Here is a 23109-nt window from a genome sequence, read left to right as displayed (position 1 = left end):
ATATTAACATTCTCGTACTTGCCTTTCTTTCTTTCCTTTTAAAGATAATACTTTAGTCAAACAGGAAATCTAAGGGTAGAAATTTTAGACTCTAAGAATAGGTAATGGGTAACAACACATGTAGGGCATCTGATACTTTTTAAGTAGTATCATTTGTTCCATTCTAAATTCCTGTCACCTGGTCCTGACATGTTGCTAGGTGATTTCTGTTTCAGATCTGGAGCATAACAGCATGGTATAGCTCTAAACAACTTTTTGGAATTCCCCTTCCTTTCGTTCAGCTCTAATGAAATAGAATTAAAACAAACTCCCCTCACCTCCTGCCTAAAACACCCAGTGTGAGATTGGATTAAAAGTCTTTAAACTTTAAATAGCAAAGCAGGCTGTTCCAGTATAGAAGAGCATAAAATCCTTATGGCATTCTTCTATTGGCGACAAATCTGTTTTCTCAAATACCAATAGCCTAATCATAAGGACTGGCCTCAATTTCTTTCACCATGGGGAGGCTGCTCTCTCTGTATAGGATTAAGCAGAAGATAATCAGAAAGTGGAAGAACCACACATGATATTTTTCCCCCACAGGAAGAAACAAATAAGAATCCATCAAGTGATTTTCTTTCTGCGTGTGTGTGTGTGTGTGTGTGTGTGTGTGTGTGTGTGTATGCATATATAGTTTACTGTTTATTAAGCTGTAAACTTTTCACTGTTTTGCTATCTGGAACTTGTTATGTTGTTTTTGATCAATAAGTATTTTGGGGGATTATAATAATTTTAAAGGCAATCTTTGAAAGTATACTTAGAACACAAAGTACTCCTTCTGGTTCCAAAATTTTCAATCAACATAAGAAGCCCAATTTACCCCTTACTGGTACCTTAATATGATTTCCAAAATGCAAATCTAACTCAGATTGAGAAAACCAGCTGTGAAAGTGTGTTGTGTTGACAGACACTGTGATTCTAGCAATGTTATTTAGTGCTGCTCAGCCTTAGTGACCTTTTAAGTACTAAAATAAAACCCTATTCTCTGTGGTCTGAATCATTTTGGCTGCTTCAGCTCTTGTACTTTACAATACAAACACTTCAAAACAAAGAAAGCTGTTGGGAATACAAGGTGAAAGAAAATTTTAGTAATTGTGGGACGTATTGCCATAACCCATTGTTATAATAATTAGGGAAGTTGAAGAAATGTTCAAACCATTTATTTTTCCCATATCACCTATTTCCCGATTATTGCATAAGTTTATTTTCTTTATGTTTTCAGGGCGTAATTGTGAGAGCTTATGTAAAGTTGCCTGTTTATCTTTCTTAAAGACGCTGTAGACTATGGAGGTTAAGAGCTGGGATCTTGACTCAGACTACCTGGGCTTGATTTCTGACTATATCACTTATCCGGTTCATCATTCTCAGATAAGGAGTTACGTAACTTATTTTTGCCTAAGTTTCCTTATTTGTAATATATCACAAGATTGTTGAGAGAATGAAATTTTCAAGATTGTTGAGAGAATGACATTTTCAGTAACATCTGCACTTTTCTTAGAAAATTACCAGCCACACTAAGTGCTCCAATATCTATTATTGGATTATTTTTTTCTCATTACTAATCAAGGGTTTGGATCCTAAACACATAGTTTAGAAACTCATTGAACTACCCCTCCTTAACTAATTTTAACAATCTCAAATGGTCATGGGTTCCTTAGTTTAATTTTGTTTATTAATTTAGTAATGCGGTTGTTTTAAAAATAAAGATTTTTGATATTTTGAAGTTCTATTGATATTTGTGTATTTGCATCCTTGTGGTAAGGACCTCAGTATATGGGAGGGAGTATCGAAAAAAAAATCAAAACATAAATTAAATAAAAAGAAGCCCACTAGTGATAACATTATTTCTTGTAACATTAAGTTCTGTCAGTAAATTCATTTCATGTTTCTTCCTGTCATAAGCACCTCAAGTTTTTTCCTCTCCTGTGACTCACACTGTTAGTTTGGTGCCAGATAAAAAGTCACAGTTTTGGTTTATCACTTGAAAAAACATTGAGATGAAAAAACAACAGTGTCTCATGAGATGACTGCCTTTTACATTATGCCAAGAAGATAAAGGCTTGCATGTTTATAATAAGTTAGCATAAATTTTGGGGATCTATTTTAGCATAGAATATGTGTGGTGGAAGAGCCAATTAAAAAGTGCTGCAAACACACATGTTTTTCCATAGTTTCCTAAGCTGAAAGGCTTCACTATTGATTAAAAGCAAATGTGAACAGAACACTAGTTCTGTTCTTTAAAAATGCCTTTTGAATCTAACTGGCCTTTTGACAACTGGGAAATAAGAGAAAATAAGTGACACCTTACAAATAGGGAAAAAAAAATAATTTGAAGAACAGTGGAACTCTAATCTGATACCATGGGGCGGGATGAAAGTGGCACTGCATGTTTCAAGTGCTGAAAGACAAGAACTACCCTAAATGAGTCACTAAAAGAGAATAGTTTGGCAGCTTCATTTAAATATATACTTACCATATGGCCTGGCAATTGTACTCCTAGGCATTTATCCCAGAGAAATAAAAACTTATGTCCACACCAAAACCTCCACACAATTGTTCAGTTGTTCATAGTGGCTTACTTATTAGGGTCAACAACCAATATTCTCCTTAGTAGATGAACGGTTAAGCTGCGGCACATCCCTACCATGATAATACTATTCAGCAATAAAAATGAATGGAATTTGATATATGTAACTTGGGTGGATCTCAAGGGCATTTGGTTGAGTAAAAAAGCAATCTCAAAAAATCATAGATTATGTGGTTCTATTTGCATATCAGAACGACAAAATTACTCAGGAAGATGGAAAATAGGCGAGTGTTTGCATAAGTACAGAAATCAGAGAGGAGCAGGGGAGGAGTGATGATACCAGGATAACAGGAAGATCTCCCTGCTCGTAGAATAGTTTTGTATTTTAGCTGGCACCGTGGCGAGGCAGATCGACTCGTGGTAAAGTGACATGAATCTATATAGACACGCAGAAACTTTTGGGAGCTGGTTAATAAGAATTCAAGTGGGTTATTCATTCGGTGGTCTTTTGAGTTTTATGTAATAATTCGGTTTTTTAAAATTGCAAATCAAATCTTTGATAAACATGCATCATGCATATTTTTTTTCATTGTATCACGAGAAGCTTATTCTGATAAGAAGTAGAGGCACAGATTACCCAGGTGGATTGATGGCAGAACTATTTCACAGTTGAGGGATTATATTCGCAGAATTAAAGAAAAATTAAAGAGCATTTTAATCAAGCACTAAAGATTTGAGTCTACATTTGCTCTAATTATGTTACACCAATTTAATAATATTAATAGAATTGAATAATGAAATTGAGTCTGCATATTAAAGGTTTCCTATCAGTTTTTAAAGCAACGATATATTATAAATAGATCCTAAAAAGCACTAACCTTTATTTAGTCATTGAGTCACTTGACATTGTTTCAGGCACCTGAGGCAGAGAGGTGACCAAACCATAGATTATATTCCTTTCCAACATCTCACATATATGCAGGAAACCAAAATCTAAAATCAATTGGATGAATAAAAGGAGTTGGAAAAATTTTGCTTTTAAAATGTTAAGTAAAAACTCTTTCTCTTTAGATTACTCACTTGCTTTGGCTTCTCTGAAATTATTCACGCCTGGTTTTCCACTGACCTCTTTTTCTTAGACTCTTCTTGGAGCTGGCTGTGATACTTCTGTTCCACAGCATCCTGTCCCAGTTTCTTTTCCTTCTTCCACACAAAACACCTCTGGGAAAGATACTAGATTTCTGTGGCTTTGATTATGAGCCACATTTTGATGACTCCCAAATATGTGTTATAGCTTCAACCTTTTCTGGTGTTTTAGTTGGATGAATTCAGCATTTTGCTTAGATTATCTTGAAGCACTGAAAGTGCAGCACAATTTAACCCAAATCATCATTTTTCCCCTGGCTCTTCCCACAGGCCAAATATGCTCCATCCATTTCCCACTTTGTCAATAGCATCACAATCCACCTAGGTGTCTATGCCAGCCACTCTGAAATTGTCCTGCATCCTTTTTCTCACCATCCCTGAAGCCCACTCACATCAGATAAAATCTCTGTACCCTCACTCCTTCTTGAAGTGATCACTTTACCTCCATGCTCACTGTTGCTACACTAGCTGAGACTACAATCATGTTTCATAGGATTTCTGAAAAAAAAAAAAAAATCTCTAGTTGGTCTCAATACTGTCCCTTAATTTATTATTCATGCCACATTCAGATTTTCTGAAAGAGTTTATAAGACAGTCACTATCGTGTTGTATACTGTTTCAATGTCTCCCAACTCCCGAGAGTAATGGTTTCTAATGCTCTGTAAGATCTGGCTTCTGAATGGGGAAAAATTTAAATAGAAAGCTAAACCATGAGAGACCATTAAATCTGGGAAACAAACTGAGGGTTGCTGAAGGGGAGGTGGGTGGGGGAAGGGAGTAACTGAGTGACAGGCATTAAGGAGGTCACATGATTGAGCACTGGTGTTATACTAGATATTGACAATTTGAATTTAAATTTATTTATTTTTAAATGATTTTATTTATTTATTCATGAGACAGAGAGAAAGAGAGAGAGAGAGAGGCAGAGACACAGGCAGAGGGAGAAGCAGGCTCTCTGTGGGAAGACCAATGTGGGACTTGATCCCGGATCTCAAGGATCAGGCCCTGGGCTGAAGGCGGTGCTAAACCACTGGGCCACCCGGGCTGCCCCTTGAATTTAAATTTAAAACAACAACAACAACAACAACAACAACAACAACAACAACAAAAACAGATCTGGCTTCTGCCTTCCTCTTTCCTATTATCTCTTCCATTTTTTCATTTGATGTTCTGTGATCTAGCCATACTATGTATATTTTTAAAATTTCTCAAGTGAGTCATGCGCTCTCCAGCTTTTGTGTAAGAAATATTGCCTCTGCAACACTTTCTCTGTCTTCAAAACTCTCATTTGGAGAACAGCTAGCCCACATTCAGGTCTTGTCATGTAGCTAGAAAATATGGCTCTTCCTCGAGGAACCCTCCCCTGTACCAGTATGCTTGGTTATGTGCTCCCTGTATTTGTCCAATATTTCCTTCCTCACATATTTGTATACTTGTATCATGCTGATTTAAGAATATTGGTCTATGGTGAGGATAATGATAAGGAAAAATCATCATCTCATTTGTTTTTTATATATGTGAGACATTGGCCAAAGTCATTGGTTGTTTCATTTCATATATTGTATCTTGATTAAAGCATATGTGCAAATATTTTAGAGTTTTAAATACACTGGCTCCCCTGATTCTGTCTGTATTTCCTCTTCCCCACAGCAATGCCTTTTAGCTCATTAACTGCTTGAACCCCAAATCATGAGATCAAGACCTGAATTAAGATCAAGAGTCTGATGCTTGGTACGCCTGGGTAGCTCAGAAGTTGAGTGTCTGCCTCTGGCTCAGGTCATGATCCCAGGATCCCACAGGGAGCCTGCTTCTCCTTCTGCCTGTGTCTCTGCTTCTTTCTTTATCTCTCATGAATAAACAAATAAATCTTTTAAAAAAAAGAGTCTAAAGCTTAACTGACTGAGCCACTTGGGTGCTCCTATTTGTCTTCATTTTTAAGAATTATAGCCTTATGCTAATACTGCTACTTCTTGATTTTTCAGAGTTCGGTTTTAGCTATGAAATTAACATCAGGAAATGAAAATGTATCTCTGTTTAGCTTTCCCCTCTACAATATAGGAAACCTTTCCATCTTCCCAAATTCCTGGAATGACTTATATTGTCATCTTGTTTATGTTCATGTTCCATAGTTACATGATTATGAGCAGGTAAATGCTATTTACAGGCAATGTATATATCACATATATTAACAGAGTTTACCAAACACAAAATAATCTTTATTGATTAAATATCTTATCTACCTAAGCATATGGAGACACTTAAACAACTCATGCAGCTTTCAATCCTATTAGGGATGATTTTACAGAAAAGTGAGGGAAATCAATTTTTATCTGCAGTGAAAAAAAATGTTGGTTCTGGGAAATTTTCTTGAGTTATTTCTTTGATAATTTCTTTCTCTTAGATATTTTTGCAATTTTTTCTTAGTTATAGTTATCTAGGCTAGATTTTATTTTTATCCCCTTTAATGTCACATTCTCCTTTTTTCTTTCTTAATGCTCTATGTACAGGAAATTTTCTCAACTTCTAAATTTTATCCAAAGTTTTGTGATGTTGTTTGGTATAATTCTTGCTTTAGTTTCTTGTTTGCTTGTTTGTTCATTTTTCCGATGGCCATTTTTTAACTTGCAAAAACATGTACTGAATCTGAAACCTAGGGAAAGACAGCAATATCAGCATTTACTCACTTGATTCCCCCTGAAAAGCTAAGATTTTCAGATAGACTAAACAATAAAGATGCAAAATTTTTTATTTGTTAGAGGGGTTTTGATCCTCTTTATTCAGAGAAGGGAGCAACTTCAGAAGAAGGGAGCGCTAGAGGTTGTGAAATAGGGAATGGTTGGACAGAGAGGATGCTGAGGTTAGGTAAGCAGGAGACTGTATAAGAAACAGGGAAACTAAGTGAATACACACATCCTAAATGTTGACAACTTCAAAGCTCTTCACCTACTTGGCTTCCAGATCCTCACAGAACAGAGCTGTTGTCTTCTGGTAGGAGAAGGAATGGTGATTCTCTAGTGCATCTGATTTTGGAGTTTCCATCAAGAAAAGGTCTCGTCTCAGTGATGACAACCAATTTTCTTAGTTTTTAATGAGATTTTTAACAGTGAACTCTGAACCACAAAGATGAAGTCCAGGATCACCAGACGTTTGATGAAAGCATTCACCATGAAAGGTAATTAAAAATATCTTAGGCAGAAAAGATAGATTTTTGCAGGTAGAAGAATAATTCAGAACTATCATAAATATCCTCAAAAAGAAAAAGCTATAGATGGAGTCAAACTGAGAATTAAAAAAAATAAATCATTCAGAAAACAAATTTGCATACCTGCTCTATTGTTTAGTTCTAATGTGTACCACCCATAGATTCAATATTCAAGATTCTGAATTAGTTACAAATCACTCTTTGACCTTCAAGTTGACAAAACATTGCTAGAGTCTCTTTGCTACTTGCTTTGTGTTTTCCAGATTGACTTCAGGATGCTGAATTTTTACTGCAGTTTGGGAGATAGCAAATTAAGATGTGTGTGTTCAACCTGTAGCTTTGTGTCTGTCATCTCATGTCACATTCACAATAATGCTCTGTAATTGGTACCATTTTCATCTTCCTGTTCACCTGAAAGAAAAGGGATCCAGAAAAGTCATAATTTTCTCAAAGTCCCAAATCTAGGAGGAGGAAATTCAAGGCACAACTGACACAATAAGAAATTGAATTTACAATCGTTTACCTTAGCCTTTATAAGAGGAATGAAAAATATCTTCCCTTAGATTACAGAAAACTTCAATATTTTATCAGGACATTCTTGCCTGTACAGAGGGCTCCGTTGGTCGTCTCAGCAACTACTAATGAGAGAGGTTAGCACTAAAGATGGAATTTTTTGAACAGATAAAGTTTTTTGGACAGATAATTTGCATATAATTTCAAATTAATCTTGCAATATTGATACTTTCCCCCTCCCAATATATGGTTAGAGAACCTTAAGTTAGGGAAGGTTAAATAATTCTTGATTAGTTTGATTTATATAAGTCTATATTTGTGATATAATAGCACAGTTAATCATCAGGTTCTAGAGTCAAAATATAACTATAAATCTCTGCTCTGCTAGCTACCATCTGATCTGATTCGAGTTGCCCACTGGCCATATGAGCTAATACTCTCAAAAATAAAATGATTATTGAATTGAAAATGAAAATGACAGTTATTCTAAATAAAAATGAACTCACTACCATAATTTTTCATAAAATTCACTGATGTATCACAAACCTCAGAAATAATGTCTGACCAACTGTGCCATGTGTACACACACACATGTGTGCATGTGCGTGTAATGAAGGCATATCCGATTTATTTATAATCCTTTTATAAGGATTTATACACTATGTACATTTATACACTATGTATAAATGATTGCTATAGCCCATAGAGAAATGTGTTTCCCCTCTACACAAGAACTGAGAAATGGCAGTTTCTAAAACTGTTAAATTCTCAGAATAAGCATTCATGAATCTGAAATGCCATCCCCTTAAATATTGTACCTCATCCAAAGCTTCAGTCTTTCTGTGAATGGTGATCAGTGAGTGAAGAAAGCATTAACTTTATGGCTAGCCATATATTACAGTGAGGCAGGTGGCAAAGCACCTGCCACCAGAGCTTTCCAGCCTGTCCCCCTCACTCTTGTGAGGCTTATGAAAATTAACCAAAGCACAAATGTTTCAGCAAAAATGTACTCATACTCTATTTAAAGGCACATTTTGCAACATGCTTCTGGGGAATTTTTCCACGTAATTATAATGAAAATGTAAAAGAAAGATACTTGAACCTTGTCACATATTCATTCATGTTTAAATATATTATCTCAATCATGATGTATACACTTTCAGATGAACTGTTAACAAAAATACACATATACATACATATAAGTCTATATATATATTTACATAAGTATGTTCCTATATATAGTTTTTTCTTTGGGGTGACTTAAAGAAATAATTTATTTAGAAGTTTGGAGTCACTATTTTTCATTACCTTGTGACTCATGCAGGAAATTGTAGATTTGGCCAATTCTATCTCCATTAGCAGATGATTCTATTATTTTTAAGGATCTTATTTATTTGTTTGAGAGAGAGAAGGAGAAAGAGAGAGCATGAGGAAGGTGAGGCGAGGGAGGGGCAGAGGGAGAAGCACAATCTTCACAGAGCCGGAAGCCCAGTGTAGGGCTTGATCCTGGGACCCTGGGATAATGACCTGTGCTGAAAGCAGATGCTTAACCAACTGAGCCACCTGAGTGCCCCACAAATGATTCTATTATAGAGAGTATATTAACAGTGAAAGATTAAACAGTCATAAAGGAAAAACATTAGGGTAGAGAGAAAGTCTTCCACTAGGCAGATATATTATTTTTTCTCCTTTAGGGATACATAAAATACAACTTTCCTTCAATGGAATAGTATAGAAAGGATTCATAGACATTTGAAGACTTTTGACCATAATAGTTTTAAATAAAAAGGATGTCAGTGCCAGGTATCTTTCTGGATCCTGAAGCCTGAGCAAACTCAAACCATGTGACGGAGAGCATCCTGGCCTAAATATTAGACAGTACAATCAGCCTGAGAAGCAGACATGGATAAAGCTGATGAATGACACAAACTAGAATACAGAAGAATTTTGACTCTTCTCACAGCTTCTCAGCTTCTCCTGCATATCAGTTTTGCCATTTCTCTCATGATAAGGGAATGGAAATTGAGGAAAGATACAAAAAATTATAGCATACCAACTCTCTTTCGTAAAGAATTATGTGTTAGCATTTCCATTTCATAATTGAGAAAATGAGACTATCTACCCTAACATCAGGTGTCAAGTTATGATTTTAATCTTGTCTCTCAAGTCCCTGCTTTTTCCAAATATTGTTCTGCTTTTCCATCTCACAAGTGGTTAGTAATCCAGAGTAATTTTTGGATCATATTTAAATGGAATATTTTATTTATTTATTTATTTATTTATTTATTTATTTATTTATTTTTTATTTATGAGAGAGTGTGTAAGAGAGTGGGGCAGAGGGGAGGGAGAGGGAGAAAGAGAAGCCCAAGCAGTCCCCACATCCAGTGCAGAGCCAGATGCAGGGCTTGATCTGATCTAATCTCATGACCTTGAGGTCATGACCTGAGCCAAAATCAAGAGTCAGGTGCTTAACTATCTGAGCCACTTGGTGCCCCTAAAATGAAAAATTTGGATTCACAATATTATATCTCAATTCCAAGTTTAAAAAAATAAGAAATGGTCTTTTCCTAAAATTATGTCTTAATTATAAGTTATAAAACATGTTTCATTTTACATTTCATTTTAAAAACAAATGACATAAAAAAGAAAATTAGATATATTCATGCATGTTTATAAGCATGCAACATATATGTGTGTATGTGCCTGTATCCACATACTTTTTTTTTTCAAATAATTCTTGAAATGTTAAGAACATAATCCTAGATTCAATTCAGAGACTCTGTACTCTACCATGATACCATGTATTTTTGTGTTAATATTGGAAGCAAGTTGTAATGATAACTGATAGTAACTAATTCAAGTTTATATTAACTTTAGAAAATTTTAAGCTGTCCATAAAATTCTTAGAATATGTTAACTAACTAGAATTTAATTAAAAACCTGAAATATAAAAAAATCATAAATTATTTTCCTTTAACAAATAATAGTTGTAAGTGCTCTGAAATCCAAAATTTAAAGAATCCTTTAAAGATTTTTTAAAGATAATTTTGTAAAGTGGGTGACATCAACCAACACTCTTTCTTTCTTTCTTTCTTTCTTTCTTTCTTTCTTTGTTCTTTCTTTCTTTCTTTCTTTCTTTCTTTTTTCTTTTTCTTTCTTTCTTTCTTTTCTTTCTTTCTTCTTTCTTTCTTCTTGATTGTAATATAATTGACATATAACATTACTTTCAGGTACACAACATAATGATTTGCTATTGTATTTATAGTGACATGATCACTGCAGTAAACCTAGTTAACATCCATCACTATGCAGTTACAATTTTTTTTCTTGCAAAGATGACTTTTAAAATCTACTATTTTAGAAGCTTCTAGATATGCCACACAGTATTATTAACTATAGTCACTATATTTCACATTACATCCCCAGGACTTATTTATTTTATAACTGGTAGTTTGTACCTTTTGACCCTTTACCCACTTTGCCCACCCCTAGCCCCCACCTCTGGCAACCACCAATATGTTCTCTGTATCTGTGAGTTTTTATTTGGGGAGTTATTTTAGGGTTCACATACATGGGAGATCTTAGAGTATTTGTCTTTCTCAGTGTATTTCACTTAGCATAATGCTCTCAAGGTCCAAAACCAACATTATTTCTTGACTTTGACCTAGCCCCAGGGAAATAAACTCTTTCATTGTGTATTATTAACTGGTAGCCATTAAGTTCGTATTTCACCAGCTTTTGATCAGAAAGTCCATTTTACTTTTAGAAAGTTTGCGTACAGCAAACTTGCGTGCACATGAATTTAGCTGCAAAAGACTTCTGATTACAATGTAGTTCAGTAACTGGTCAATTTACATTAATGAGCATATGCTTGGGAGGGAAATAATGTTTTCTAGGCAAGGGAGAAAGGATTCTTAGGTGAAGGACGCTATAGGGCTAAGGTGCAAAAGTGATCTTTACTGCTAGATATCTGACCAGTGTGTACACAGGATGACTAAAATACCATCACAAAGTTTCTAGCTCCATGACATTGCATCTAAATACTTTTGATTTTATTCTTATTTACTTCTATCAGATTCCTGCTTTTTATTTTTATTTGTAAGAAATATTTTTCTTTTTCTTTTGTACTTCTAGATTTATACTCTTTTACATTACCTATCCCTAGTAAAATAGGAAAAAAAGATCTCTTCATAATATAATGTAAAAATAGTCACCACTAGATAAAATTTTAAAAGAAAGCTTATGGTACATACTAAAGTCTGTGCTCTAAAGTTCATTGTATAGACTGATAATTACATATGCACTTTCATCATCTGCTTTCACATGAATTTGAAAAGTGGAGTTCCTGGAGGGAAGAAGCTCTCTAAGCTCTATAGCATAATGAAAAGAACACAGTTAGGCTTCTTTTTGATGTAAAAAAAATTTAACTTTTAAAAACAGTTTTTAAAGAGTAAAAAATAAGTAATTTCTTACACAAAGGAAAATGTGTTACAGAGTCATCCCGTACTTAAAACAGTGCACACATATTCTTTGGCAGTAACTTTAAGCATCTACTCAGCATTGGTTTTATTTATTTATCAAGTTACCACCGCTTCCAGAATAGGATTTTTTTTCCCAGTTCTCCCCTTTATTGTCCCCCAAATAGAGACTGGCTCAATTTAACTAGATAAAGTTTATCTCCTATATGTTATGAATGTCCCCTAAATATCATTTTTCTCATTCTTCGTGTTCTAATGGTCAAAGATATATGTTCATCGGCACCTCAACAGTCTGAATTAATTCACTTAAAATGAATAGCAAATGAATTCTTTGTCCTCTCTCTAAAGATGCATCAATTTATTAATAGAAAAGGTCTACTATGTATGAAAGCTTGGAAATTACTGATTCTGCTTAAACAATGTCTTGTAGTCAAGACTTCCTCACTGTAAGGATAAAGCCTCTTTAAATGGATTACTGGCATGTTCACAAAATATACACAATTAAAGCATATTGAATAACTAGGATTAATTTTATAGGTCTCGAGGCATTCTATATTTGATCAGCTTGTTCATCAGCCTCATTCCTTCATCAGGAACTATAATTCTTGTGTTCATTTTACATGAAATGTGTAGTTCAGGAAAATTTTTATAAGTAGATAGATATTTCTTCTAAAATATATACTTTCTGAACCTTTAAAAAGAGATCAACATCATTTGCATTATGAGACTATTAGTTACAATTTTAATACTAATCTAAATGCGTGTGTTTACATCTGCATTTAAATATGAGTTTTTTCTAACTACAACTCACTAGTTGAGCTGATCAGAGATCACTGTAATTATAAACCAAGCTTTATTTTTGATACTTGAATGGTAATCACTTTAATTAGTCATATCCAATTGAAAATATTATACTTTGTGTATTTTCTATAATATATACCTATAAAATCACTGTATATTTTTGCCCAAACAAAAAATGCAGTTATTTCTACAATTATGAATTCTAATGTTTCTTTTGAATTGATTGAGCCATACATTAAATAAGCATTCATATTCTGTGACAATTTCAGCTACTTAATATTGAGAATACAAAGGTACCATAAAAATATGTATTTCTCCTTTATACAATATGTGTCTGAGTGAGCATTCTTCCTTTGCCGTTCAGCAGTTCTGTGATGCATAATTCATTCTCTATGTCCCATCAATTCCCATATAGATTTGCTATGACCAGATTTATGATATGAGTTTAATGGTTTCTAGAAGCTAGTTTGCCAATGCCATGATTATAGAAATGGCTGCATGGGAATTTTATGCTCCCTGGCCACCTACTAATCTGTTGGAAAATGCAGTCTGGACTAAGTTTGTTTCTTGACAAGTGGGGAGGAACAATACAGAGTAATAGAAGAACTTCTATGAAAAATGTATTCCTTGGTCACTCTGGCAAATATCTCAATTGTACCAATACTAACATAGAGATTGAGGAAGATCTTTGAGTTCTGCATTAACTTACAATATTATCAAGAAGTAAAGTTGATGAATAGAAATAATTTTTTTAAATGTTGTCTACTTGAACTTATAAAATTTACTTTTATTCATGATTTAACTTCAATGTTTCTATAGTAGAGAGTATAGTGGGTCCCACGCTTGATTTTTTTTTTTAGCGTGTATGTGTGTGTGTGTGTGTGTGTATTTATGTGCCTGTATGTATGTGCTTTGTAGATACATCCAGAAACTGAGGATCCAAGGATATGAAACTAGAATATGATTCCCCCAATAGCTCTAAATTTCCTCAAAAGGAATGATCACCTGTGGACTGGTGATTTGAATAGGAGTGATAGTAGAGAAATCTGTTCGCTAATGTGCACATCATTACAACTCTGTTCTCCAACTCATTTTTACCATTCCTTCTAAAATATCACTCCTTTATAATTTAAATTTTTATGACATAATCAACCTTTATATGGTGTTCTAAGTATAATTAATCAGTGTTTTGGAAAATCAATTAAAAGATTTATTTTGCCTCAAATTGAGCATTCCATGCATTGCAAAATTCTGTTTGACAGATATAGAACCATCTGAATCTTACAAACATTTCTCTGATATCATTGACAAAACTTTCATTTATCACTAGATCACATACCTTCCTACAAGTTCCAGCTACTGAATTTTAAACTTCATGGCGATAAATAATATTTATATATCCTTAGCCACTTTTACCATAATCACCAACTTAAATTTTACAAAGAAATTATAGATTTGTTATATTCAAGGTTCTCCAAATTATTAAAATAGGGATTTTTTTATTCCTTCATGTTAAATCTTGGGATAAACCACAATTCTGTGATTTCATAGAATGTGTCTTTTTGCTAATCTTCACCGAAAATTCATGTTAGTCAAAAAAATTTTGACTAAGATGAACAAAACCACTATAACTTAGAAAAGTAGGAGTAAAGGATTCAATATCCACAATGACATTATCATTAACTAAATTGGTAAAGTTTACTATTAAATAAATCTGTATCATTCACTGAATATTCCTTATGAATATTCTTTATAAGGTAGTAGGTTAAGGACTTAATATACATTACCCCATTAACCATCACATAACCCTGTGACTTAGGCATTATAATCTTTAGGTTACCAACGCAAAACTTAAACCTCAGGCTACATTATTTGTCCAGTCATTTGTTTATATGATCATATGGCAAGTAAGAAGGATAGCAGAGGTTAGAAGTCAAGTAGGCAATCCCTTTGATTTTCTCCAAAACACTTTCTCATCCAATATACGCTCAGTCCTGGCTTCTACATAAGATGCCATGTTCTCGACATTGAATGCCTTTCAAAATAGGAGTTGTAGAAAGGATAATTAAGCCCACAGTAACTTCTGTAAAAAAAAAAAAATCAAGTTATAGCCTTAATGTTGATTCCAAAGTAACCTTTAATCTACCATTGGTTTTAAAAAAATAAAAATAAATGCCTGAGCTTCTGGACACTCACTGTGCCTTTAGGTACAAAGATCTTGAAAGTGATTTTTTTTTTAATTTCAGCCCTCCAGGGGGTTCCTATAGCAATTTTTTGACTCAAGCATTACTTATATCAGCGGATGTATTTCTTTCACATCTACTAGTCCTATCTCTTTACCTGTATCACCTTTGTCAGTGTGATTTTTGCTGCTGGTGGGTGTTGGTGAGGAAGTAATGAACACCTTGAGTTAGATATTAGGTTTATTCCTTCCAAATGAAGTTAACACCAGAGCCATAGTTTAAAAAGAGAGAAAGATATTGCTAGGAGAGTGTATTAGAATGGCAGGAGGAAAAACAGGGTAAAGGCATAGTCGATAGAGTGGCTACAGGAGATGCTCTCTCTGTGAGTGGTTTAGATCATGGTATTTCTCCTCGGCACTCTGTGCCTTTCCATAATGGAACCCTATTCCTGCCCTTGCTACTTCATGGGGGTTAATAACTGGGTTTTCAGTTTTCTAATTCCCATGTGTAAGTAATAATAATTATTAGAGCTTCTGCAAGACTGCATAGGATACGCCTCTATAGTGCTTAGAGTAACTGCTTACCAAAGTCTTTCCATATCTGAGAGCTCCAGATAGACCTAAGTTTCCTGTGTTTTATTTTGAAGAATCTTAAAAACAATCTTAGGAGGTGTTATATCAAAAGCTTTACGTTTCCGGACCCTAAAAGTAAACACACGTACATCCCACAAGGCAATGTTAGAAAATTACACATTCTGAGTGTCAATCCGCACGCTGTCAAGTTCAGCCAGTTTTCAAAATATCACATGTTCTTTTCTAGTAAGAAATACACTGACATTAAAGTCATGTCAGACTCTCCAGAAAGATAACAAGAAAAATACAAGATAATTCAGTTCTTTGGCATAAAATGATAAATGAGTCATGCTGAAAAGTGGGCAGTTATAGCACATAAAAGATAACGACGAAAAGCTTTCCAAATAGCCATCTGACTCAAGCCAAGTAGGTGGTCAGCATGCTGGTTTAGCAGAATGTGTGGCTGATTGCCAGAGTGTTTTTGAGCAAAGCAGCTATTCATTTCACCTGCAAAATCGGCAGTTCACTTTGACATTGCACATAATGAAAAACAAGTCAATGGCTATTTTTAGGCCAAACTAATAGAGGGACTACAAGTAAAATAATAGCACCTTTTTTCTCTTCATGGAGAACACATTAAAGGATAATGTTTCTATTCCATGACTTCTTTCTCTAATTATTATTCACTGTGTGCTTTTTGATTTAAGATACATAAAACAAATGAGATGTAGCTCTCTGCAGTGCTGTTATGACCATTTGGGGTTCCGGTGAGGCTTTAGGTCTGAAAGAAGTTGTATCTTTTCTAAATGTATTTATGTTGTTTTGCATGCCTCCACTGTTCTTTTCACTTAAGTTAACCAATTTTGTTTAATATTTAGCCTTATATAATATCTATACTTATTAGAGAGAAGATATAATAAGAAAATGCTATTCAAAATACAAACATAGGGGCACCTGGGTGGCTCCGTCGGTTAAGCATCTGCCTTCTGCTTGAGGTCGTGATCCCAGGGTCCCCATGTCAGGCTTCCCTGTGCAGTGGGGAGTCTTCTTTCTCCCTCTCCCTCTGCCCCTGCCCCTGCTTGTGCTCTTTCTCTCTCTCTGTGTCAAATGAATGAACACATAAATAAATAAATAAATAAATAAAATCTTTTCAACATATAAAATAAAAAAAATGAAATACAGATATAATATGCCTTCTGTGAATAATTTAACATATTGTAATGTGTACACGTACTACATGTGTATGGGTAAAGTATGGATATAAAAACATAAAATTGGAAGCAGTATTTTAAGTACATCTTAGAGCTTTAACAGAAAATAATGTTGTTAAATAATAAAACTAAATATATTCCACATAAATATAATTATAAGCACAAATACACACATAATGATTGAGATTACAAATGGCTTCTATCACTACAAATTTGAAATATATGTGTGTGTGTGTGTTTGCACGCATATATAGTGTGCTGGTATGTGTGTGTAGTATGTATACATAAATATTACTTTATATTTATATTTGGTATTTATATTTTATATATATAAATGTAATGCATGTATACATTTTATATTTATTTTAAAATTTATATTCTACTATATAAGTATGTAGTACATGTAATAAGTATATATCCAAATATGAATGTTAATATTACCCCAAATTAACCATCAAATTTATTTTAATATATTTCTAATGGACACGTGTGGGACAGCAAAACCTGCCATTTCAAAAGGCATTTGTATAAGTCTACAAAGCATGGGGGAAATAATTCAACCAATGAATACAGACAATTTCAAAAATCACTATGTTTATATAAATACACATGTGTTTGTTTATTGTTACTTAACAAAGAATCTTTGAGGTCTCTCAAACAAAAAGTCCAAGGCAATGTACCTGTAATACATGTGAACACTATCCTAACTATGTGTTTCTTTGTGTCTGTGTGAATGCTTATATTCCTTAGACTATTAGATGCAGTTTATAATCACATAAAAATCAAACATTTAAAATTTACTTGTAAACAAGAGTGTCAAGTTAATGTCATCTATTCTAGTAAAAAATATGTTTAGTCAATAATAGAGAAAATTAAGCTATCTTTGCTCTAACCTATAAAAGTTTTTCAAATGACTGGGAGCAACTAATTTTCCATAGGTAAAAATTGAATTTTAGAAAGATAATCCTTTATTTTTTACAATAAATGAATAAAATAGAAATTTATGGCCTTTTGACTAATAAGTACACATCCTAATGACAATTTTTAATACTCTCAATGAAGTTACCAGTATCGTATTTATATCAGAGATGAAGTATAGTGGAATAAAATGCAATGAGTAACTTACCAAGAGAGATACATGGTAAGAATGGAAAGTTTAGGCAAAATTTGCAATGGCTCAATAACATTAGTTCAAACAGCTTTTATGATCAATTCTTTTTCTTTGAGTCTAGATATTACCTTTACTCAACATTCCCTATATTGCTAAAAATATTAGAATCATCATGCTATTCTAGTTTATTGGAATGATGAATACAGACATGTGAATGTTTCTATTAAATTAAAAGGTATATATGCATAAAACAATACATATATATATAATTTAATATACCTTGATTACTCCCAATTCCTGTGTACTAATTACTCTGTAGCTGTTACCATTTGTGAGGGAGTACCAGTAAATTTAAAAGGAATTAGATGACCTTTAACAAAAGTCCCCGATTGAATAAAAGCCACCCCCCAAAGGAGTATACTGTATCATGCTTATCAGTCCTCCTTATTAACTGAAAAAAAAAATCTTATGATGGGTTAAGAGATAGATTTTTACAATGTCTCTTAAGTTATACTAGGAAGTGTTGGAATACAACGTGACCCCACTTTAGTAGTGATGATTGTCAAAGAAGTGTTATTGATTCATGTCTCAGTTGAAGCAAAAAAAAAAAAAAAAATCAATACCAGACAGCTCTAGGGGAGATGTTTCTAATGGTTTTACTGTTTTAGAGTCACCTGGGAGATGCCTTTCAAAGACGATCAACATGGCCAAACAAGATCAGTCCATCTATATTGTGGACTAAATCCAGGGACCTCAATATTTAATTTGGAAGGAATCCATCTTGGACTATTATTCCTAGCAAAAATAAGCATTCTATAAAGCATGAATATGTAGATTGACCATCATTCAAATACATTTATTGTTCTTATAATTCATCAGTTTCTTATATATACATATATATACACCTATATAAAGTCTCAAATTACCTCATTTATAATTTAACAGGAATTCCTCTTGTCAATAAATCAAAATAACATGGTAAGCAATCAAAATGTTGTACAATTTCTTTGTCAACCACTTTTTCCAACAGTCAGCTTTAGCTTTTTTCGCTTATCTTTACAATTTTCCCAAATGGCTAGTGGTTTTGAAATAATCTTGCTGAAGTTCCCGTCTGCATATTCCCCAAACTTGAAAGGTAGCGTAGACTGCTTGGCACAGTGTTTACACAAATGATGTATGGTTTAAAAGAGCTGCCAAAACATTTTTTTTTTTTTGCAACATGGAATTGAGATGAATCTAACAATGGTTTGGAATGCTTTAAGATAAATATTACACAATTGGACTGTTCCCCTGGCAACTATTTTTACAAAATCAGAACCAGTACTTCACAAACTTTTCTATCCTCTAATTAGGAGGGGAGAACTTTTGATAACATATCTTCAATAAAATGGCACGTTTTAAAACACTGTGCAGATTATTCAACATACAAATATATTCCAGATCAAGAGGCATCCTTTCCAACAAATGTTTTCCTGCAAATTATTCCTGAACATGTTGCCTATTTTGTGACAAAAACCACACAGTCTATTAGTTAGCAATATCTGAGTTTCAAGTGGCATAAACGCAATTCAAACTTGCTAGATAGACATGGGAATGTATTGATTAGTGTAATCGGAAAATCCAAGGGACAGTCAGATGGAGGCAATCGGATGACACTGTCAGGAATGTGCCTCTGTTTTCCTGGTTCTCTTCTTTTCCCAGGAGAGTCTAGTCAGATCTCTTCATGTGAAGGTAACTTTGCAACCACCTGATGCTCTGAATGTTCTAAGTTTATATCGTGCTTACAGGGCAGAACTGAATGGAAAGTGCTCCCCCTTCTCTCTGTCCCTGGTTCTATTTTAGTCTCAGAAAAAAAAATGAAACAAAACAAAATGACTGAAAATATTTAATTGTCCTTACTTGAGCCTTGTACTATTGTCCAGCCTGTTTTCTGCCGTGAACCTGTGATGGGGAAGATTGGTGCATAAGACTGACATTCGTTAAAAGAAAATATATTAGACACAAGATTAAAAAAATAGATTGTACAATTCATCTGGAATAAAAACACAATGCATTCCATTTCACCAGAAAACTTTTGACCCTGCATATCTTTCCCACTCAACTAACCCCTCTCAGCCTTTCTCTACTTTTGAATATTGTTTCCTCGCAAACCTGACACATAAAACAGTTGTGCATATGCTTTAGTATCAAACTTTTCTCCCATGGGTAATTGCTTTCTTTCTTTTGTTATTGTTGCTCCTTTGTTTTGTTCTGTCTCTATTTTTATCTTTTGTATATTTTTGTTTTATCCTTGATGTATTTAGCTGATTAGTCATCAGTGCATCTGTATTTAACTTTCTGTTTTTAAATTCTTGCATTTGCTGATCTCACAGTAACCTGAAACTTAAATATGAACACTTTTTAAAGAGGATACTTGGTTGGACTTCCCAAATTCTGGCAAATCCAAAATTTATTAGTTTGAATATGAATGCAATTTCATTTGAGAAAAAAAGAATATGCAATTTATTTTTTCTATCCTCAGATTCTAGCAAAGTGACAAGTTTTTTAGAACAAATGGCAGGTAGACTGAGGTTTTGTTCTGCATTATTTTTTTAAACATTTTTAACATTTGAGGGTTTTATTTAAATTATACTTAGTTAACATATAGTATAGTATTGGTTATAGGAGTGGAATTTAGTGATTCTTTGCTTACATATGACACTCAGTGCTCAACACAACAAGTGCTTTCTTTAGTACCTACCACCCATTTAGCCTACCTCCCCTCCAGCAATCCTCAGTTTGTTCTCTAGAGTTAAGAGTCTCTTGTGGTTGTCTCTTCTTTTTCCCTCCCCTATGTTCATCTGTTTTGTTTCTTAAATTCCACATATGAGTGAAATCATGTTTATCTTTCTCTGACTGCCTTATTTCCCATACTTAGCATAATACACTCTAGCTCCACCCGTGTCATTGTAAATGGCGAGACTTCATTCTTTTCGATGGCTGGGTAATATTCCATTATATATAATGTTATATATATGCTACATCTTCTTTACAGTTCATCAGTTGATGGAAAGTAGGGCTCTTTCCATAATTTGGCTGTTGCTGATAGTGCTGCTACAAGCTAAAGGGTGTGTGTGCCCCTTTGAATCACTATGTCTGTATCCTTTGGGAAAATCCCCGGTAATACAATTGCTGGGTCATAGGGTAAGCTCTATTTTTAACTTTTTGAGGAACCTCCATACTGTTCTTCACAGTGGCCACACCAATTTGCATTCCCAACAACAGTAAAAGAGGGTTCCACCTTCACGGCATCCTAGCCAATGTGTTTTTTCCTGTATTGTTAATTTTAGCCATTCGACAGGTGTAGGGTGGTATCTCATCATGGCTTGATTTGCATTTCTCTAATGATGAGTGATGTTTAGAAACTTTTCATGTGTCTGTTAGCCATCTGGGTGTCTTCTATAGAAACACCAAGGCTTCATGTCTTTTGCCCATTTCTTAACTGGGATTATTTGGTTTTGGGGTGTTACGTTTGATAAGTTCTCTACAGATTTTGGATAACAACCCTTTATCAGATATGCCACTTGCAAATATCTTCTTCCATTCCATAAATTGCTGCTAGGTTTTGCTGATTGTTTTCTTCACTTTGCAGAACCTTTTGATCTTTATGAAGTCCCAGTAATTCATTTTTGCTTCTGTTTCCCTTGTCTCTAGAGACCTGTGTAGTAAGAAGTTGCTACGGCCAATGTCAAAGACATTGCTGCCTGTGTTCTCCCCTGGGATTTTGATGGTTTCCTGTCATACATTGAGATCTTTCATCCATTTTGAATTTATTTTTGTCTACGGTGTAGGAAGTGGTCCAGTGTCATTCTTATGCAAGTTGCTGTCCAGTTTTCCGAACTTATTTGTTGAAGAGACTTTTTTCCCATTGGATATTCTCTGCTTTGTCAAAGATTAATTAGCCATATAGTTGTGGGTCCATTTCTGGGTTCTCTATTTTGTTCTACTGATCTTTGTGCCCGTTTCTGTGCCAGCACCGTACTGTCTTGATGAACACAGCTTTGTAATACAGCTTGAAGTCTGGGATTGTGATGCCCCCAGCTTTGCTTTTCTTTTTCAGGATTGCTTTGGCTATCCAAAGACTTTGTGGTTCCATACACATTTTAGGGTTGTTTGTTCTAGCTCTGTGAAAAATGCTGGTAGTATTTAGATAGGGATTGCACTGAATGTGTAGACTGCTTTGGGTAGTATAGACATTTTCACAATATTTGTTCTTCCAATCCATGAGCATGGAGTGTTTATCCATTTCTTTGTGTTCTCTTCAATTTCCTTCATAACTGTCCTATAGTTTTAGAATACAATCTTTTATATCTTTGGTTCGGTTTATTCCTAGATATCTCATGGTTTTTAGTGGAATTGTAAACACAATTGATTCTTTGATTTCTTGTTCTGTTGCTTCATTGTTGGTCTATAGCCATGCAGCAGATTTTCTGTATGTTGATTTTGTATCCTGCAACTCTACTGAATTCGAGTATCAGCTCTAAAATTTTTTGGTGGGGTCTTTCAGGTTTTCTACATAGAGCATCATGTTTTCTGTGAATAGTGAAAGTTTGACTTCTTTATTGCCTATTTGGATGCCTTTTATTCCTTTATGTTGTCTGATTACTGAGGACTTCCAGTACTATGTTAAATAAACATAGTGAGAGTGGTTATGCCAGTCTTGTTCCTGACCTTAGAGGAAAAGTTCTCAGTTTTTCCCCATTGACAATGCTGCTAGCATTGGGTCTTTTATATATGGCTTTATGATGTTGAGGTATGTTCCCTCTATCCATAATTTTCTGAGGGTTTTTATTAAGAATGGATGCTGTGCTTTATTATATGCTTTCTTTTGTGCCTCTGGAGGAGATTGTCTGGATCTTATCTTTTCTTTTATTAATGTGGTATATCATATTGACTTGATTGGCAAATATTGAACCCCCCTTGTATATCCCAGGAATAAATCCCACTTGATCTTGGTGAATGACTATTTTAATATACTATTGGATTCAATTTGCTAGTATCTTGTTGATATTTTTTGCATCTATGTTCAGTAGAGATATTGGCCTCTAATTCTCCTTTTTAGTGAGGTCTTTGTCTGGTTTTGGAATGCTAACCTTGTAGAATGAATTTTTAAGTTTCCCTTCCATTTCTTTCTTTCTTTTTTTTAACCATTTGAGAAGAATAGCTAGCTATTAACTCTTCTTTGAATGCTTGGTAGACTTCCCCTGGGACTCTGGCCCTGGACTTTAATTTGTTGGGAGATTTTGGATTACTAATTCAATTTCTTTGTTGGTTATGGGTCTGTTTA

At 34.1% G+C, this 23109-nt stretch overlaps 1 long non-coding RNA gene across 1 annotated transcript; it reads right to left on the bottom strand.

Annotated features, from left to right (window-relative positions):
* Positions 1 to 13935: 13935 nt before the first annotated feature.
* Positions 13936 to 19016, bottom strand: LOC112656716 (uncharacterized). Its single transcript, XR_003134612.3, has 4 exons — positions 18710 to 19016; positions 16416 to 16559; positions 15474 to 15590; positions 13936 to 14789 (listed from the first exon to the last, which is right to left on the bottom strand). It is a non-coding gene; the product is annotated as an uncharacterized LOC112656716 (long non-coding RNA).
* Positions 19017 to 23109: the final 4093 nt, after the last annotated feature.

Source organism: Canis lupus, chromosome 37, assembly GCF_003254725.2.
Source record: "Canis lupus dingo isolate Sandy chromosome 37, ASM325472v2, whole genome shotgun sequence".
Lineage (NCBI taxonomy): Eukaryota > Metazoa > Chordata > Mammalia > Carnivora > Canidae > Canis > Canis lupus.
This window is presented reverse-complemented; position numbering and strand designations above follow the sequence as displayed.